This window comes from Helicoverpa armigera, chromosome 16, assembly GCF_030705265.1.
Source record: "Helicoverpa armigera isolate CAAS_96S chromosome 16, ASM3070526v1, whole genome shotgun sequence".
NCBI classification, from domain to species: domain Eukaryota; kingdom Metazoa; phylum Arthropoda; class Insecta; order Lepidoptera; family Noctuidae; genus Helicoverpa; species Helicoverpa armigera.
The window spans coordinates 3,809,511-3,825,190 of record NC_087135.1 but is presented as its reverse complement, the minus strand read 5'-3'; the positions used below and the strand labels follow the sequence as shown (position 1 = coordinate 3,825,190).

At 34.9% G+C, this 15,680-nt stretch overlaps 1 protein-coding gene across 1 annotated transcript in view; it reads left to right on the top strand.

Moving 5' to 3' along the window:
• Positions 1-15,680, top strand: part of LOC110384476 (arylalkylamine N-acetyltransferase 1) — a 61,352-nt gene that overhangs the window by 154 nt on the left and 45,518 nt on the right. The window lies entirely within an intron of this gene.

Here is a 15,680-nt window from a genome sequence, read left to right as displayed (position 1 = left end):
TCCAAGTGCAGAAGATGGTTCTATTCCCTTTGGAATTCCTGAACAAGGCATGCTGATCAGTCAAAACGAGTTCGCAATAATTCGTCTTGAAAGTAACATTTCTCTGCAATATTTACATTAATGACAGAAAACGTTTTCGATTGAAATGAAGTAAATAACTATTTATGCACTTCACATAAAGAGCATCTCTAGATAGTTTACCTAAGTCTACAAGGTTTAGATACGAACAAACACTTAATTTGTAAGCACTCACACTTAACACAAAAATATTATAATTGAGCAATAACTCATCTAGCTTGTATTGTTTCATGAAATCACGGAAGTGTCTAAAATAGCTAGATTCCGCTGTAGAAGGTCTGCGTTATAACTGCAAACTAGTTTAACAAACACTAGAATATTACATCTTAATGGAATGTAGGTATAGGTACTAAATCTATGAACCATCGATTGCCTAGATACGATAGCTCGGTTCAGAAAGGTCACATTTATTGATAACAATAATAACAACGTGGTCGCCTGATTGTGCTAAACTAAATCTTAGTGCTCCTAACTTTTGTAACTTGGTTAGGTAATATCTTGCATAAGTGTATAGCTAAATAAATAGTAACAATGCTGAGGCTAATAGCAAACTATTCGGTAATTTATTTTTATGCATAGTACCACGCCTCTTCCTCGTTGATCATAGTGCTCAGGATACTTCTGTAAGTAACTAAATAAACTCTTTTGCAAAAAAAACGGGCACCTATGCGAAATCTTAGTTTTAAGGACTTTACGTGTATTTCAAAGGGTTTTATTGATTGTAGTATGTTTCTAGCATCAAAAGAGTTAGTCGAGCATGCGTGAGAGTGTATTCTAAATTTGAATTTTGTACAATTGCTAAGAAATTGGTTAAACCTTGTTTGGACTAATTGCTAGCAGAAAGTTCGTCGGTGTTTTCAAAAGTTTTTGAAGTGATTTTCAGGAAAATGATAATGCAGTTTTAATTAATGATTAATGTACTTTTTTGTTAGATCAAAACATTTTTGAGAAAATATGCGTATTTGATAAAATTTTCACCTGCTCTAAATGGGCTATGCTGATGATTGATGACAATGTTAAGAGTTTCGGTATTTTAGTGTAAAGCTTTCTATTGTTTAGATATTGTACCCACATGTTTTAAAATATCGCTTTTTCATAAATAAACACTATTTAGAAGAGTATCAGTACCTTTGGCTGCGACAAAACCAATTTAAAGTAAGCGGTGCCGATCACAACTCGTCTCCTATCGGACTTTGACATTTTTAAAAGTCTTGAAATTCTACAAAATACAGAAATTAGCGCATAGACTGTAATCACGAGGTCTTAAGGTCTCGTAATCAATGATTTTTAAACAACCTCGTCTCTTGGGAAACTCCGTAGACCTCTGAAGATCTATGAGTCTGAGCGTTCAAATAGCGTGTGTTCATCCCACGGACATTTTATTAAATAAACTTACCTACAATGAGATTTTCTGGCATCTACAGCACTTTCCTGCTTAAATCATAACAATAATTGGCTATCTGCTCATTTCTTAAGAAACATACGTTTGGCCAATAATTTTGAATTCTTGACTCCCTTTCAGCTAAATCGCCGTTTAGTAACCCGATACCTATGGAGTTATCGAGAGCTTCAACGCGGCAATAATTTGACTTTTTAGATAACTTTAACCCTCCTCATCATTTTTCATATGGTTAATTTTAACATTTACCACAAAATTTGGTATTTTTTAAATGTCAAAGTCCGATAGGAGACGAGTTGTGATCGGCACCGCTTACTTTAAATTGGTTTTGTCGCAGCCAAAGGTACTGATACTCTTCTAAATAGTGTTTATTTATGAAAAAGCGATATTTTAAAACATGTGGGTACAATATCTAAACAATAGAACGCTTTACACTAAAATACCGAAACTCTTAACATTGTCATCAATCATCAGCATAGCCCATTTAGAGCAGGTGAAAATTTTATCAAATACGCATATTTTCTCAAAAATGTTTTGATCTAACAAAAAAGTACATTAATCATTAATTAAAACTGCATTATCATTTTCCTGAAAATCACTTCAAAAACTTTTGAAAACACCGACGAACTTTCTTCTAGCAATTAGTCCAAAACAAGGTTTAACCAATTTCTTAGCAATTGTACAAAATTCAAATTTAGAATACACTCTCACGCATGCTCGACTAACTCTTTTGATGCTAGAAACATACTACAATCAATAAAACCCTTTGAAATACACGTAAAGTCCTTAAAACTAAGATTTCGCATAGGTGCCCGTTTTTTTTGCAAAAGAGTGTATTAATTTCATAAATCATCATCATCATATCAACCTATTTCCATCCGCAAATAAATAAATAATGATCGTCCACCATAAAATAAATGTGTTCGGTTCTTCTCCATGAGACCAGCTCCTTGGAACCGTGCAAATAGCTTGACGTCATAAGCATAGGTCTATTTGAACTAAAATTTTTGACTTCGCCTTTGGTCTGGGTTATAGATCATCATCATCCTCCGAGCCTTTTCCCAATCATGTTGGGGTCGGCTTCCAGTCTAACCGGATTCAGCTGAGTACCAGCGTTTTACAAGAAGCGACTGCCTATCTGACCTCCTCAACCCAGTTACCCGGGCAACCCGATACCCCTTGGTTAGACTGGTGTCAGACTTACTGGCTTCTGACTACCCGTAACGACTGCCAAGGATGTTCAATGACAGCCGGGACCTACAGTTTAACGTGCTATCCGAAACACAGTCAATGGTATCTAAGATATACTTAGAAAGTACATACAAACTTAGAAAAGTTGCATTGGTACTTGCCTGACCTGGGATCGAACCCGCGCCCTCATACTTGAGAGGTTGGTCCTTTACCCACTAGGCCACCACGACTTTTTTTTTGGTCTGGGTTATAGATCAAAAAAAAATTAATATATTAATATAGAAAAATGTATTAGGTCCTACTTAGTCATAATATTAATCAGTTTAGACCATAAAATATCATGATTTGATTTCTACGCTGTGTCACGAGACACTTAGATTGCTGAACTAGCAGCTATTTCATATTATTAGACTAGATATTATTGATCCCATGGGGCTTAAATAGAAGAAATAAAGTTGATGAGTCATTTCAAAAGTTAATGGTTGTGGTCCATCTGATCTTTCCCCCATAGCGTCGGATTGACTGCCTAAATTTCTTCTAATATTTAAGGTCTCAACTAAGAGCCTGGCTTTTAAGAGGAATCCAAGATACAGCTGTTTGCAGTTCCTACTGAACATCGTACCCACGTCACAAAGGTACTTTATACTCTCGTGAGTTTTTTTGAAAATTTTCTGCAAGCTAGAAGGAAAAAATCTTAACATTATTTACGAACAATTGTATACGCTATGAGTTCAAGGTTCCATTACTTACAAAAAAAACTGCAAACCTCATGGTTTGCTGATTAAGTAGGTACCTATGGTATCTATTTCTGTTTCCTGGTGTCAGTCTAAAAAGTGTAAACAAAGTACTCACTGCACATCGAATGTGTCCACAAAAAACCCACTGTCGTTCAAGGTTAGGGGCTCGTAGCGAAGAAATCGATTGATCAAGAACTTTGTCATTATAGGCCAAACTGAAGACTGGGTTCGAACAAGTAACGTATTACATAACTATCATACTTCTAGAGTCGTCTAAAATGTCAGTTGTTTTAGGTCAGCTCGTTACGGATGCCTGCATGTCGTCAGGACTTGACAAAAATACAAACCAAGTGTCTAACAAGTGATGAACGGTGCAAAAAATGTTAGTGCGTCAATCTCAATATTGGGCGATAGATCAATCTCTTTATTAGGGACTTAAATCATAATTGAAGTCATGGTGATGACAATTATCAGTATTACTAAGTGTAAAAGCATCACTTTTCATGAAGGAGATGACTGTGCTTTTAAACTTTATCTTCCTAGAAACGCAATTAAATAGTTTTGAACAAAACTGCAGTTCAGAGCTTTTCTTATTAAAACGACGAAATCTGTACTTACTCATTTTCATAAGAGCACTCTTTCAATTTTCTGGCTATCTTGTTTATCTAAATATGTACTGAACAAAATCTATATTTAGCCATCTACCGAAAGCAGACAGTTGAAGCAATTGATGAATTACCTATATACCTACCGCACCCTATCCACGTGTTTTCCATTACCTTAACCCTAGCTAGCTGCCTTCCTACTTCCAGCCTTGCGTCCTGTCTGTCTTGACCTTAAAATAGCCATTCTCAAATCGGCACGTGTAAGCCTAAGCACACATTATTTAACACTACATTATATAATCATTCAAGGTCCGATCGGTTACTTGACTTATGTAGTTGATTAGACAGTACATACATCATGTTTTTTGGCATTGTTTGCAAAGGCAGAATCTGTTTGTTTGTAAAGCTTTTGGTGGTTTTACAGTTAGGATAAAAATTCGTTTCAAATCGTATTAACATGGCTGTCTTTGCTTTTCAGCAAAAGTTTTATTTATTTGCAGTTTTTTTTCTATTATTAACGTAAAATATGGTGTTACATAGATTATTAAAATTGCACCCTGTATATTTTTGATTTCGAATAAACATAATATGAGTCATTAAATTAATAGATCGAACAATAAAGACCTTCAGTTTAAAAACTAAAAATTTAATTTGACATTTAATCAAGTAGATTTTTTGGTAGTTTTTTTGCAACAAGGAAATGCGAAATATTGATATTTTTTGCTGTATTGTTATTATTTATTTTAACAAGTTGTGAAGAACAATTTTACATAATATTCAGATACGAATATGAATTGAGTTGAATTATATTTTCTCGTTCATGCTTGGTTCTACGAAAAGTATCATCATGCACATGCATTCGATCGCTTATTTGTATATACTTGATACATAATTATCAGAAGTCTTCCTTAGATAAAAATCCGTTTATACAAAAAAAATACATATGTAATACAAAAATTGTGTTCTATCAGTAGATAGCGTGAACATGGCCTAAGCTACAGGCGCGTCGCGGGCGGTAAGGGCTCCATAGAGAGAAACCTGCGAATTATGCGTACCATGTCTAAAAACAGCTTTCTACACATTTCTAAGCACTAAGTTCTTGCAAAAATATATATATTTTTTTTTAATTGAACTTCACAAAATGTTAGAGAAGCCCTTTTCAAATAAGACGGCATCGGCAGGCTAGACAGACGACAAAGTCAACATTATAATATAGGTATCACTTTTTGTGGTTGAACAGAGTTCAACAATAACTACCTAACTATTTATTCAGAAGCCATTAGGACATTCCTAAAGAAAGTGTTAGTTGCCATTCATTTAAATTATACCAATGAGATCCTATGACAATGAATTTCAAGAGTAAATAGTTCACACACAACACTACCGCCATAAGTCCATAACTAGCTTTTGCAAATAATTATTCTAATTTATTAATAGATTTAAAGCAATGACCAGACAGTTTTTTAATAAAGGTATTCCCGTAATTAGATACTGTTACTTAGTGTCCGCAAATACATCCGTATGACAAAAACTAAAAACGTTCTGCATAATAAAACAATGGCGACTATTTCTTCGAAATACGGAGTTGGATTACTTAAGTAGGAACACAGATCCGGTAACATTAGTTAGGATCAATACGTATGCGGATTTACCATAAAAAATGCTTAAATCCCACATTTTATAGGTACTTCTTCTAAATGATTGACTTAACTGAGTATCAAAATCATCAGGTTCAATCTACAACATTTTTCGCGAATTCTTAATTCAGCAAAATTTTTAAGGGTTCGATTCGATTGACCCCCGAAGTGAAAATGGGGTGATACTTATGATAATATAGAAATCTTCTAATATCTATTCTATGGGACTAAGTATAAGTATAACCCATGGACTAGTAAAAGTTTATCCACTATGTGTGTCTGTGTCAAAGTAGTTCTCAGACGAAGGAACCGATTTGCCTACAATTTTGGTATTAATTGAATGATGTATTTACTATGTAATCGTATTAAAAACTCCAAATATTTCAGTATATACTTTAAAAATTATCTCATAAATTAACTACCTCTTTTTGAAACATAATGATATCCTTATTTTTTACCGTTCCGCAAGGCATTCATGTTTAGTAGTAAATGTTTAAATAAAGCCATTAAATTAATATTTAATAAATATTCAAATAAAAATAAACATAAACATCTAAATAAATTAGCATTACTTAAATTATTATGTAAGCAACGTAACTGTCATTATTCATTCTAGTTTTTATGTCATTGAAGCGAACATTAGCTCACACAGTCTAGACTTCAAAATTATTAGTACCGGTCCACAACCATAATCGAAATATGGTACCACGATTTGAAAGCTAGATTTTGACTGTCAAATTGATTTTTTGAAGGTCATTTTATAACACGAATACTTTGAGATCGAATTACTTTCAGTTTTTTACACGTGGTCTGTTACGTGATATTGAAAATGTTTTGTTTCTAAGAGGAGGCCCTTCGCTGAAGGCCGTACAATGGCATATGATAAGACGAAAAGACAAACCCTGTTTTCAAGTAGCAAGTAGCATGGCCACAGATATTAAGCATGATAAGATTTCTATTCACACCTACAGCATCGCAGTAAGCTAAGGTAACATTATATCTCCTGATATATGATCAACCTTATTTCCAAATTGTATCCAAAATTCATCCAGTGTGGTTCAAATGTGATTTACTTTTTTGTAAGGCCCATTGCATTTGTGACACTTTTTGAGGAAATAATAAAATAACGTTCAATAAAAAATTAACACATCAATAGAATTACAAGAATGTTGTATTTTATAGCTGCAGTGTTTTTAGAATTTATTATAAATTATTATCTATGTGTGTGCAACATGCAACGTAGGTACGAGCAATCATGAAACTATGATAATTGTCATAACTATGACAGATTTATTTACAATGTTGTTGATGTGGACGTACAATTAATTAAATAATAATAATGATTAAAAATGTGTTAGCAATAATAACTTTAATATTTTAAATTACAATGAATAGCTACGAATTACATACATACCTACTTAGAAACAGGTGCTATTAAATGCTAGGTACTTCAGTACCACAAAGACGTACCTAGGTGCAGACAACGCAAACCCAAAAATGTTCTGTCGTTTAAGTTACCTTACTTAACCAAGACACTTGTTCTTCATCGTCATCAGCGTTTTTTAGCCAGAGAAGAATCGCTGTTCAGTGCTCATGGCAGATTTTAAAGGGCAGATTTCATTCACCTCTTTAGTCAGTCATTGGTGTTAAGATTTATATAGGTTCTTAGAAAGTACTTACATATATGTACTTAACTTAGAAACATTTACAGCCTTACTTATAAAAATCAACTAATCATCTTCTAAGTATTGTTTTAACTAATTACTACTTAAAGCCTTAAGTAGTGATAAAATTATTTTGACTTATAAACGTTGCTTAAGCAAGTCTTAAGAAATGGACAGATAATGACATAAAAACATACTAATTTCTCAACACTACCTGAATGTTGGTAGCTTAAAAAAATATTTGTCATCAAAACGTTGTGTAATGGCAACAATGGCATCCGTATAATATAAAATTAAAAAGTTGAGCTGTCAATAAACCGGAAATGAAAAATCAGCTGGTAAGAATCCAGCCATTTTGCTAATTATCGGGTTAAACAAGGGTGTGAGGCTACTTAATTTGACAACTCATTTAAGACATTGCTAAGAAAATAATTTCGTTAAGCTACGTTTATACGTAAGATTTTTTCTTAAACACCCCTTACGTATAACTTATTATTTAATTCACGTTTATAAGTAAGGCCGTTATTTAACAACATTGGTTCTTGCGTAACCTGGAATAAGACTCTCATGGATGACCATGAGAGTCGGGTATGAAACCGAGGAGCTGATTGCTCTTTCGTGGTATTTTAACAAATTTCACTTAGGTATATGATACAGTGCATAAATAACATCGTTTTTTCTTGTAAACAATTTACTAATTGAGAGTATTTTCCCAGCCTAAATTTAGATCTTCGTATCACTAATCAAATCTTTACCGATATTAATAAACAAAGGTAGTCAAGTTCAATACCAGGGTCGGACAAAGCGTATTGGGTTTTGCCATGTGGAATTTCTCGGTAACAGAACTCCGTAGGTATGGTCTGGGTTTGCATCCGGTTGTTTTTAAGCGCGCCCCATGGGACCTGAGTAATGGAATCTTTTGCAGTTGTAGAAGAATATAAGCTGTAATTATATCAATAGAGAGGGGTAAAAATCCCCCCAGGTCGGTTTCAACTGTTAGTGTAGGTACATGATAGACTTAAAACCCCAGTCTTTCGATTACGGGAGTATGATAAGCTGTAAATATGTACATAATTAAAAACACCTATTTATTACCATTATTCGAATGGGAAACATCAAATATCTTTCCTCTAGACATAAATGTTCGAAAGAGTTAGGTACCGTGGCCCTGGTACATAAAGGGCTATGAAGGAACATGATGGGTTTTAGTCAGTAAAAGTCTGACACTCCCTCACACTGCACCCACAGCGGGAGGAGTCATCAATCCTAGCAGAAAAAAGGCATAGAGATAGAATAATCGCTGGTCTTCACTTGTTTCTCCCGGTCACAGTAGGAAGGACACTACTTAAAACTCCCAGAAAATCTAAGAAGGCACCACATATTATAGGAACAGCTAGTATGTACTTACATAGGTAAATGCCTACCTACTTACCTTTATATAGGTTGCTGTCTGCAATTAAATAGAACGTGACAAAGTATTAATTACATGCCGTATAGTTGTGCAGATATCAATTGTAACTATATCTGTTGTGTGTCAACATAAGCAATTGTCCAACAGTAAGTAGGTAACTTGTTTATTAAATCTATACTAATATTATAAAGCTGAAGAGTTTGTTTGTTTGTTTGTTTGAACGCGCTAATCTCAGGAACTACTGGTCCGATTTGAAAATTTCTTTCAGTGTTAGATAGCCCATTTATCGAGGAAGGCTATAGGCTACTTTTTATCCCGATACGGGAAGCAGTTCCCACGAGATGCGGGTGAAACCGCTGGTAGAAGCTAGTTAATTTATATGTATACTAGCCGTTTTCCCGCGGTTTCACCCGCGTCCCGTGGGAGCTACTGCCCGCACCGGGATAAAATACAGCCTATGTTACTCGCAGATAATATAGCTTTCTAATGGTGAAAGAATATTTAAAATCGGTCCAGTAGTTTTTGAGTTTATCCATTACAACCAAACAAACAAACAAAATTTTCCTCTTTATAATATTAATATAGATGTAATTCTTATGTACAGGAACTAAGTATAGGGCAGTAAAAAATAAGGTATGGGACCTGTAATTATGGAGAATGGCTGTGGTGCCAACCATTCTCTTTTAGGACTATTTATACATATTTGTGGTTAGTAGTCTTTTAGACACAATTAGGTACCTATTATTGAAATTCGTAGAATTATCCTTCTACAATTTATTTTAAAAACGTAGGTAAACATATCAGTTTTAAGTTACCTTCTAGATTAGAGTGTTTAGAGGTGTGTCTTCGCTGTCAGAAACAATTCATACTTATTGTTATATAAACAGTGTAAAAAATTCTTGGTTCTCTTGATTTCAGTGGGACTAACCTACTGAAATCAAGATTAGCAACAACTTTTTTGTAGCTTTACCTTATATGATGAAACTATATTTTATGTTCTTAACATTATAGGTACTTTGTGCAGTAAAAAATAATAGTTTGATTTTCTTCTAAATTTCCAAAATCACATTTCAAAGCTCCTTCCCCATTTCCTGGTAAAGTCTAGACTAGACATTAGACAGCTCAATGCCTGCCTAGCCACGAAGGAGTTCTAACTAATTTGTAATCAAAGAGCACGTGGCCCAATTTACTCAAGGCCTTTGCGTAAGTTTGTTGTATAAACAAGCACAACCTTTCTAGTTTCTAGTCGCGATATTTAAAAAAAAATTGAATTTCGAAGATGTACAACCTCTGTAATGGTAAAAAAGAGGTTGCATGCAGAAAAGTCTCAGTATTTTTAAATATTTCGAATTTAGAATAGGTTCTGTAATGTTTGAAAATAGAAGCTTGTTGACTTAAATCTTCTAAACTTAAAAAAAATGCTTCAATCTTTGTAAGGACTGTTAAGGTATCTTTGGCTCGCTGGCTGTTTATTTGCAATTTTTTTGTTATTTATCTTATTTCTAGGGCTGCCATTTCGAATATCGCCAAACCCGGACAAATATTTAAAAAAACCCGGACATTTGGCGTAAATAGCATTTTTTCCCCGGACGAGTCCGTTTTTTTTTGTTCAACAAAACAAGACCTAATTTTTAATATTACCATATTACTTAAATTCAATGAGGGACCTCATTGAATTTTTCCTTACATGAAAAGTCAGGGCCTCTCTAGCTCATGTAGTACCTAGTATTGAAAGATTATGACTTAATGTATTTCGAAGGTCATAATTAAGAAAGCTCATATGGAAACTAGGAGTTACCTTCTTGATAGGTTAGACAAAAAAATGTTGAAATATACAAACAACTGTAAAGTGAAGTCGCCGCGAGCGCAGCGAGCGCGAAAATTTTTGAGTTTTGGGTCACTAAAGCACCTAAACTTGTATAATAAAAAAATCCGCAAAGTGAAGAAGCCGCAAGCGAAGCGAGCGCAAAATTTTTTGAATATTGGGATATTACAGTAGCTAAACGAAAAAAAAAAAGTGTTAAGAAAAGAAGCCGCGAGCGAAGCGAGCGCAAAAATTTTGGAGTTTTGGGACACTTCGACTTCTGCATTATTAGGCGCCCGGGTAATTCGCATACCCAGGCACCATAGGTTAAGATGGCCCTATGAAAAATGTCCGGGTTTTCCCCGGACACTTCTTGAAACCCCGCCCGGACGGCCCCCGGACGGCCTCCAAACGAGGACAAATCCGGGGAAACCCGGACGGATGGCAGCCCTACTTATTTCACAAGGTAACCATCTTATGTGCTAAGCGTCACAAAACCGTTACAATGGTTTGACTGTGGGATCAATGAGTATAACTCTACTAATTGGCTACCATTACATTTTCGATGACATTACCAAAGCAATAAGGAATTGTCAAACAGCTCATTTTGTGGGAATATCGAAATCGAAATAATCCAATTGACATTTTGATTCGTAAATAAAACTAATTAACATTTCATGAAAGAACCAACAAATGCTTTAGAATTCATTTATTCAAATTTTGCCACTTAGATGACGGAATGTTGTAAAATGACAAATATTTATGTTTAACCAATAATAATTAGATCGAGCAGATAATCAAACTTTTGCATCTAGATTTGTGATTAATATTAAATACGTATTTACTTGAAATAATTTGCATACGGTTCGACAAGATGGAATCTCGACGCTGAATCTGAATTGCATAGATATGCAGTGCCAAAAGCGCAAACACGTGCACAAATGCGTCATCTGATGTTATTGTTCTGACTGAAGAAGAATACCTGGGGCCCGATTCTCCTAAGTTAATAATGTTAAAATCGAATAGAAATCGAATCGCAATATGATCGCAATAGCAGTTTTAATCATATCGGGCATTCTGCTACTAATAACAGACCAATCGTATTCGATTGACATTTGGTTGGTGTGCGATTGGTCTGCTATTTTGGTGATTTTGGTCTATACGGTAGTTTGCTGTACAATCATTTTGCAATCGTAAATCATTTGCAGACAAAATGATTCATTATTGAATGACCGAAAAGGATAAAAACATTTATTTCAAAGAAAAAATAGCGGAATGCCACATACGCTTCAATCGTAAACGAGTCGGGATCGGATCTCAGTCGAATCGAGTCGAACGTCAATCGTATGTCGCTTAAGTAAAATGAGGAGAATCGGGACCCAGATGCAGTTTGGTAACATCGTCTGTTAAACCACATACTTAAGTACTACTCACCTACGTACTTACTTTCATTCTGTCACGTTATGTTTTTATTTCCATTAACTTATTATTGAGACCTTTCTCATGGATTTTCTCGTCTATTCATCTCCATGGGATCCACTTATAGGCTAATTGGCTCATTTGGCTTTTAATAGAAATCACCAAAGGACTTGACTTTGACTTAGGAAACCGCCCAATTTCTCTTGCTACTACTGCGGCTAAAATACTGGACAGTTTACTTGACTCGTGTTTAAAACATCACCTACAACTTCACGACGCTCAGTTTGGTTTTCAACCCAAACTTTCAACTGAAACTGCAATATTGGCTCTCAAGAATACTGTTCAGTATTACACAGACCGCAAAACTCCGGTATATGCCTGTTTCCTGGATCTCTCCAAAGCCTTCGACCTTGTGTCATATGATGTGCTTTGGAGAAAGCTGGGGGACAGGAATGTGCCAAACGAGCTCCTTAGGCTATTGCAGTATTGGTATGCTAACCAAACAAATAATGTAAAGTGGTCTAACAAATTATCTAATACATATAGGTTAGAATGCGGTGTAAGGCAGGGAGGGCTAACGTCTCCTAGGCTTTTTAATGCCTATATAAATGACCTCATAGACGAGCTCAGTAGCATGCGTGTTGGCTGTTCGGTTGGTGGTGTAAACATCAACAGCATCAGCTATGCAGACGATATGGTGCTGCTGGGCCCGACTCCAGGTTCTATTGCATCAATGCTGAAAGTCTGCGAGAGCTATGCAGCTAAGCATGGTCTCGTGTATAATGCGAAAAATGTGAGTACATGATTTTAAGGCCGCTGGTAAATGCCCTGATCAGATACCCATTTTACCATGAATGGCATGAACATAAAAAGAACAAATAGCTTCAGATATCTCGGGCATATACTTACAGACGACCTTAAAGATAATGCAGACGTTGAAAGGGAGCGTAGGGCGCTGGCGGTCCGAGGTAATATGTTGGCACGTAGATTTCACCGTTGTACCGATCAGGTTAAAATTACGCTGTTTAAAGCGTACTGTCAAGGTCTGTACACGGGGGGTCTATGGATCAGCTGTACCAAAAGATCGCTGGACGCCCTGCGTGTCCAATATAATAATATTTTTTTAGGATGATGTTGGGATTACCCCGCTTCTGTAGTGCGTCGGAAATGTTTGCGGAAAATCGAACCGATGACTTTTACGCCTTAATAAGAAAAAAAACGGCATCAATAATAACTAGGATTCGGGCTAGTAACAACAGCATCTTAAAAACAGTGGCGGAGAATCTGTACTCTCCTATCTTTAGGCATTTTGTGAAGTTGGTAGTGAGTATAGCGTGAGGGTAAATTGGTGTAATATGTTTAACTACTAACAATAAATTTAAGTTGTGTTTTTACTAACAAAATGGACTGTGTATTGTCTGATAAATAAAGATTATATTATATATTATATTATTAGGAAATAAGTACCTACCTATGTAGTAAAAACCCGGGTACCTGTATAAAATCTAGTATATTTTTTTTATAAAACCTGTGTGACTAACTTATCTTTGCACACACGTAATACTGGTAACACTTATAGATACATAACTACACGTATTGTGGTATCACTTAGCAACAGACAAACAACCACAAAAACCGGAGGTCTATTATTGTCGACTTACAATTAAATTAGGTGTCTGATTCAATCTTGAAGTAGATAGTTTTGTTACAATTACAAATTCAGTAAGTAACTCATAAAAAATGAAATACGTCAAAGGTTTTATTTAAATCATTAAAAGCTGCGTGGACAAAATATTTAATAGAATAGAATACTTCACTTAATTATTTATTTGCTAAGTATGTGTCACTAGCCGTTTTCCCGCGGTTTCACCAGCGTCCCGTGGGAACTATCAACTGCCCGTACCGGGATAAAATATAGCCTATGTAACTCGATAACAGTGTAGCTTTTAATGGTAATTTACGTTTAAATATATAAATAGGTAAATGAAATAAGTATTATTTCCCAAATATCTCTAAAATTATATCCTAATTGTACTAAATGACTCGTTTTGGTTAAAATACAATTTGCAATTTAGATTTATCAAATGTTCAAAGGCATTCAAAGTGCGTTATTATTGCTCAAGTCACGAACAACATAGGCAAACAATTTGGTACAACTTCGTTGCTATGGTAACAGATAATAATAGTGAGAGTTACAATGAAAATAATTAAGGGAGGCTTTGACACAACTAAACTGATTATCAATCTGACTTACAGTAATTTCCACTTGAGTATCAATAGTTTCTGGAAGTGTGACTCACGTCATTCGTAATATAACTAACGTCATAAATAATTTTAATGATTTACGTCTAGAGATGGCTTTCTGGCATCAAGAGTTTCTAACTATTAAATCCTGAACCTGTATCAACATTATCGACCGATTTTCTTTCTTATTGGAGTGTATTGTTGTCCCAATTCTTGTGTTGATAAGTTACTCCATTTGCGCTTATCTCGATTGCCAACCCGGTGCGTTACTAAGCTAATTCATATTGATTGTAGTTCCTACGCACCTGAGACCTTGTTGGACCTATTTCAATAACAAACGATCATAATTACGACTGTTGACACAAACTAGACTCGATAAAATGCATGCATACCTAACTATTAAATGTCTATTAGCGCATTGTGCGTACCTAGTTTAAATTAATAGCTAAATCATACATCTTGGTGTTGAATACATTATATTTGTGGTCACGGGCTGTCCTACTGGGTTGACCTAACAGTAACTATGAGAAGTATATGTACCTGTATTGATATGTGGCAGTATCATGATATGTAAGCGGCTGTCAGACCTTTCTTTCTTCTTCTACGGTACTGAAGACCAAGTTTACCGACAGCAAAAACTTCAATTTTCTTAGAACATGCTGAAGTTTACATATGTTTTCGGTGTACATGGGCGTTAATATTAGCCAATTAAACGCAGAATCACGTATTTGCATTGCAAACACTTAATATAGTGCAATCTATACCAGCACATAGATCCTATCTTATAGCGGAAATCTAATTTGTTGTATCCATAAATTTTACGGCCAGATAATTATTTATTTTAAGTGATAGACCGATAAAATATAGATCATGTTATCTGAAGCTGGATTATTTGCATTCGATTACGAAATTAGATTTGCAACTAAATCAACTAAACATTTGCAAGAAAAATAATGTTTAGCTTCCTTATTTTTTCGGGCATAAACAAGACTGCTGACGTTACTTAGACCAATAACAAAAAAAAACTTGAAAAAATGCTTAGGACAGATTTGGTCCGAATCCGCCCAAGACATATTAAAAAAAAGACAGGATTTTTGGTCAATTTTGATCACTAATAATTGCAGATATGGATTCTGATTAAGCATCTCGATAAAGTGAACACAGAAAGTACCTATGTACTTAATACCCTTACACAGAAATTTGTTGTTTTAGATCTGTAGTTAGATCACTTGAAAATAAGGTCCCAGTGTCTTTCACCATATACAAACAGTCAAACCGATTCATCATCATAAAAGTAAATATGATGAGAACTGATTAGTTCCAAAGAATATTCATGACGTATGCCAACAAATTGAAGATAATAGAATGACATCACAACATGTGGTACATGACGTGTCATTTGCGTTCCAGAAATGACATCTTACACCAAGAGGAAAGGATGACAACAAATCAATTAAGAATTATTGTCAACTAAGTCCCATTGCGCAGGAA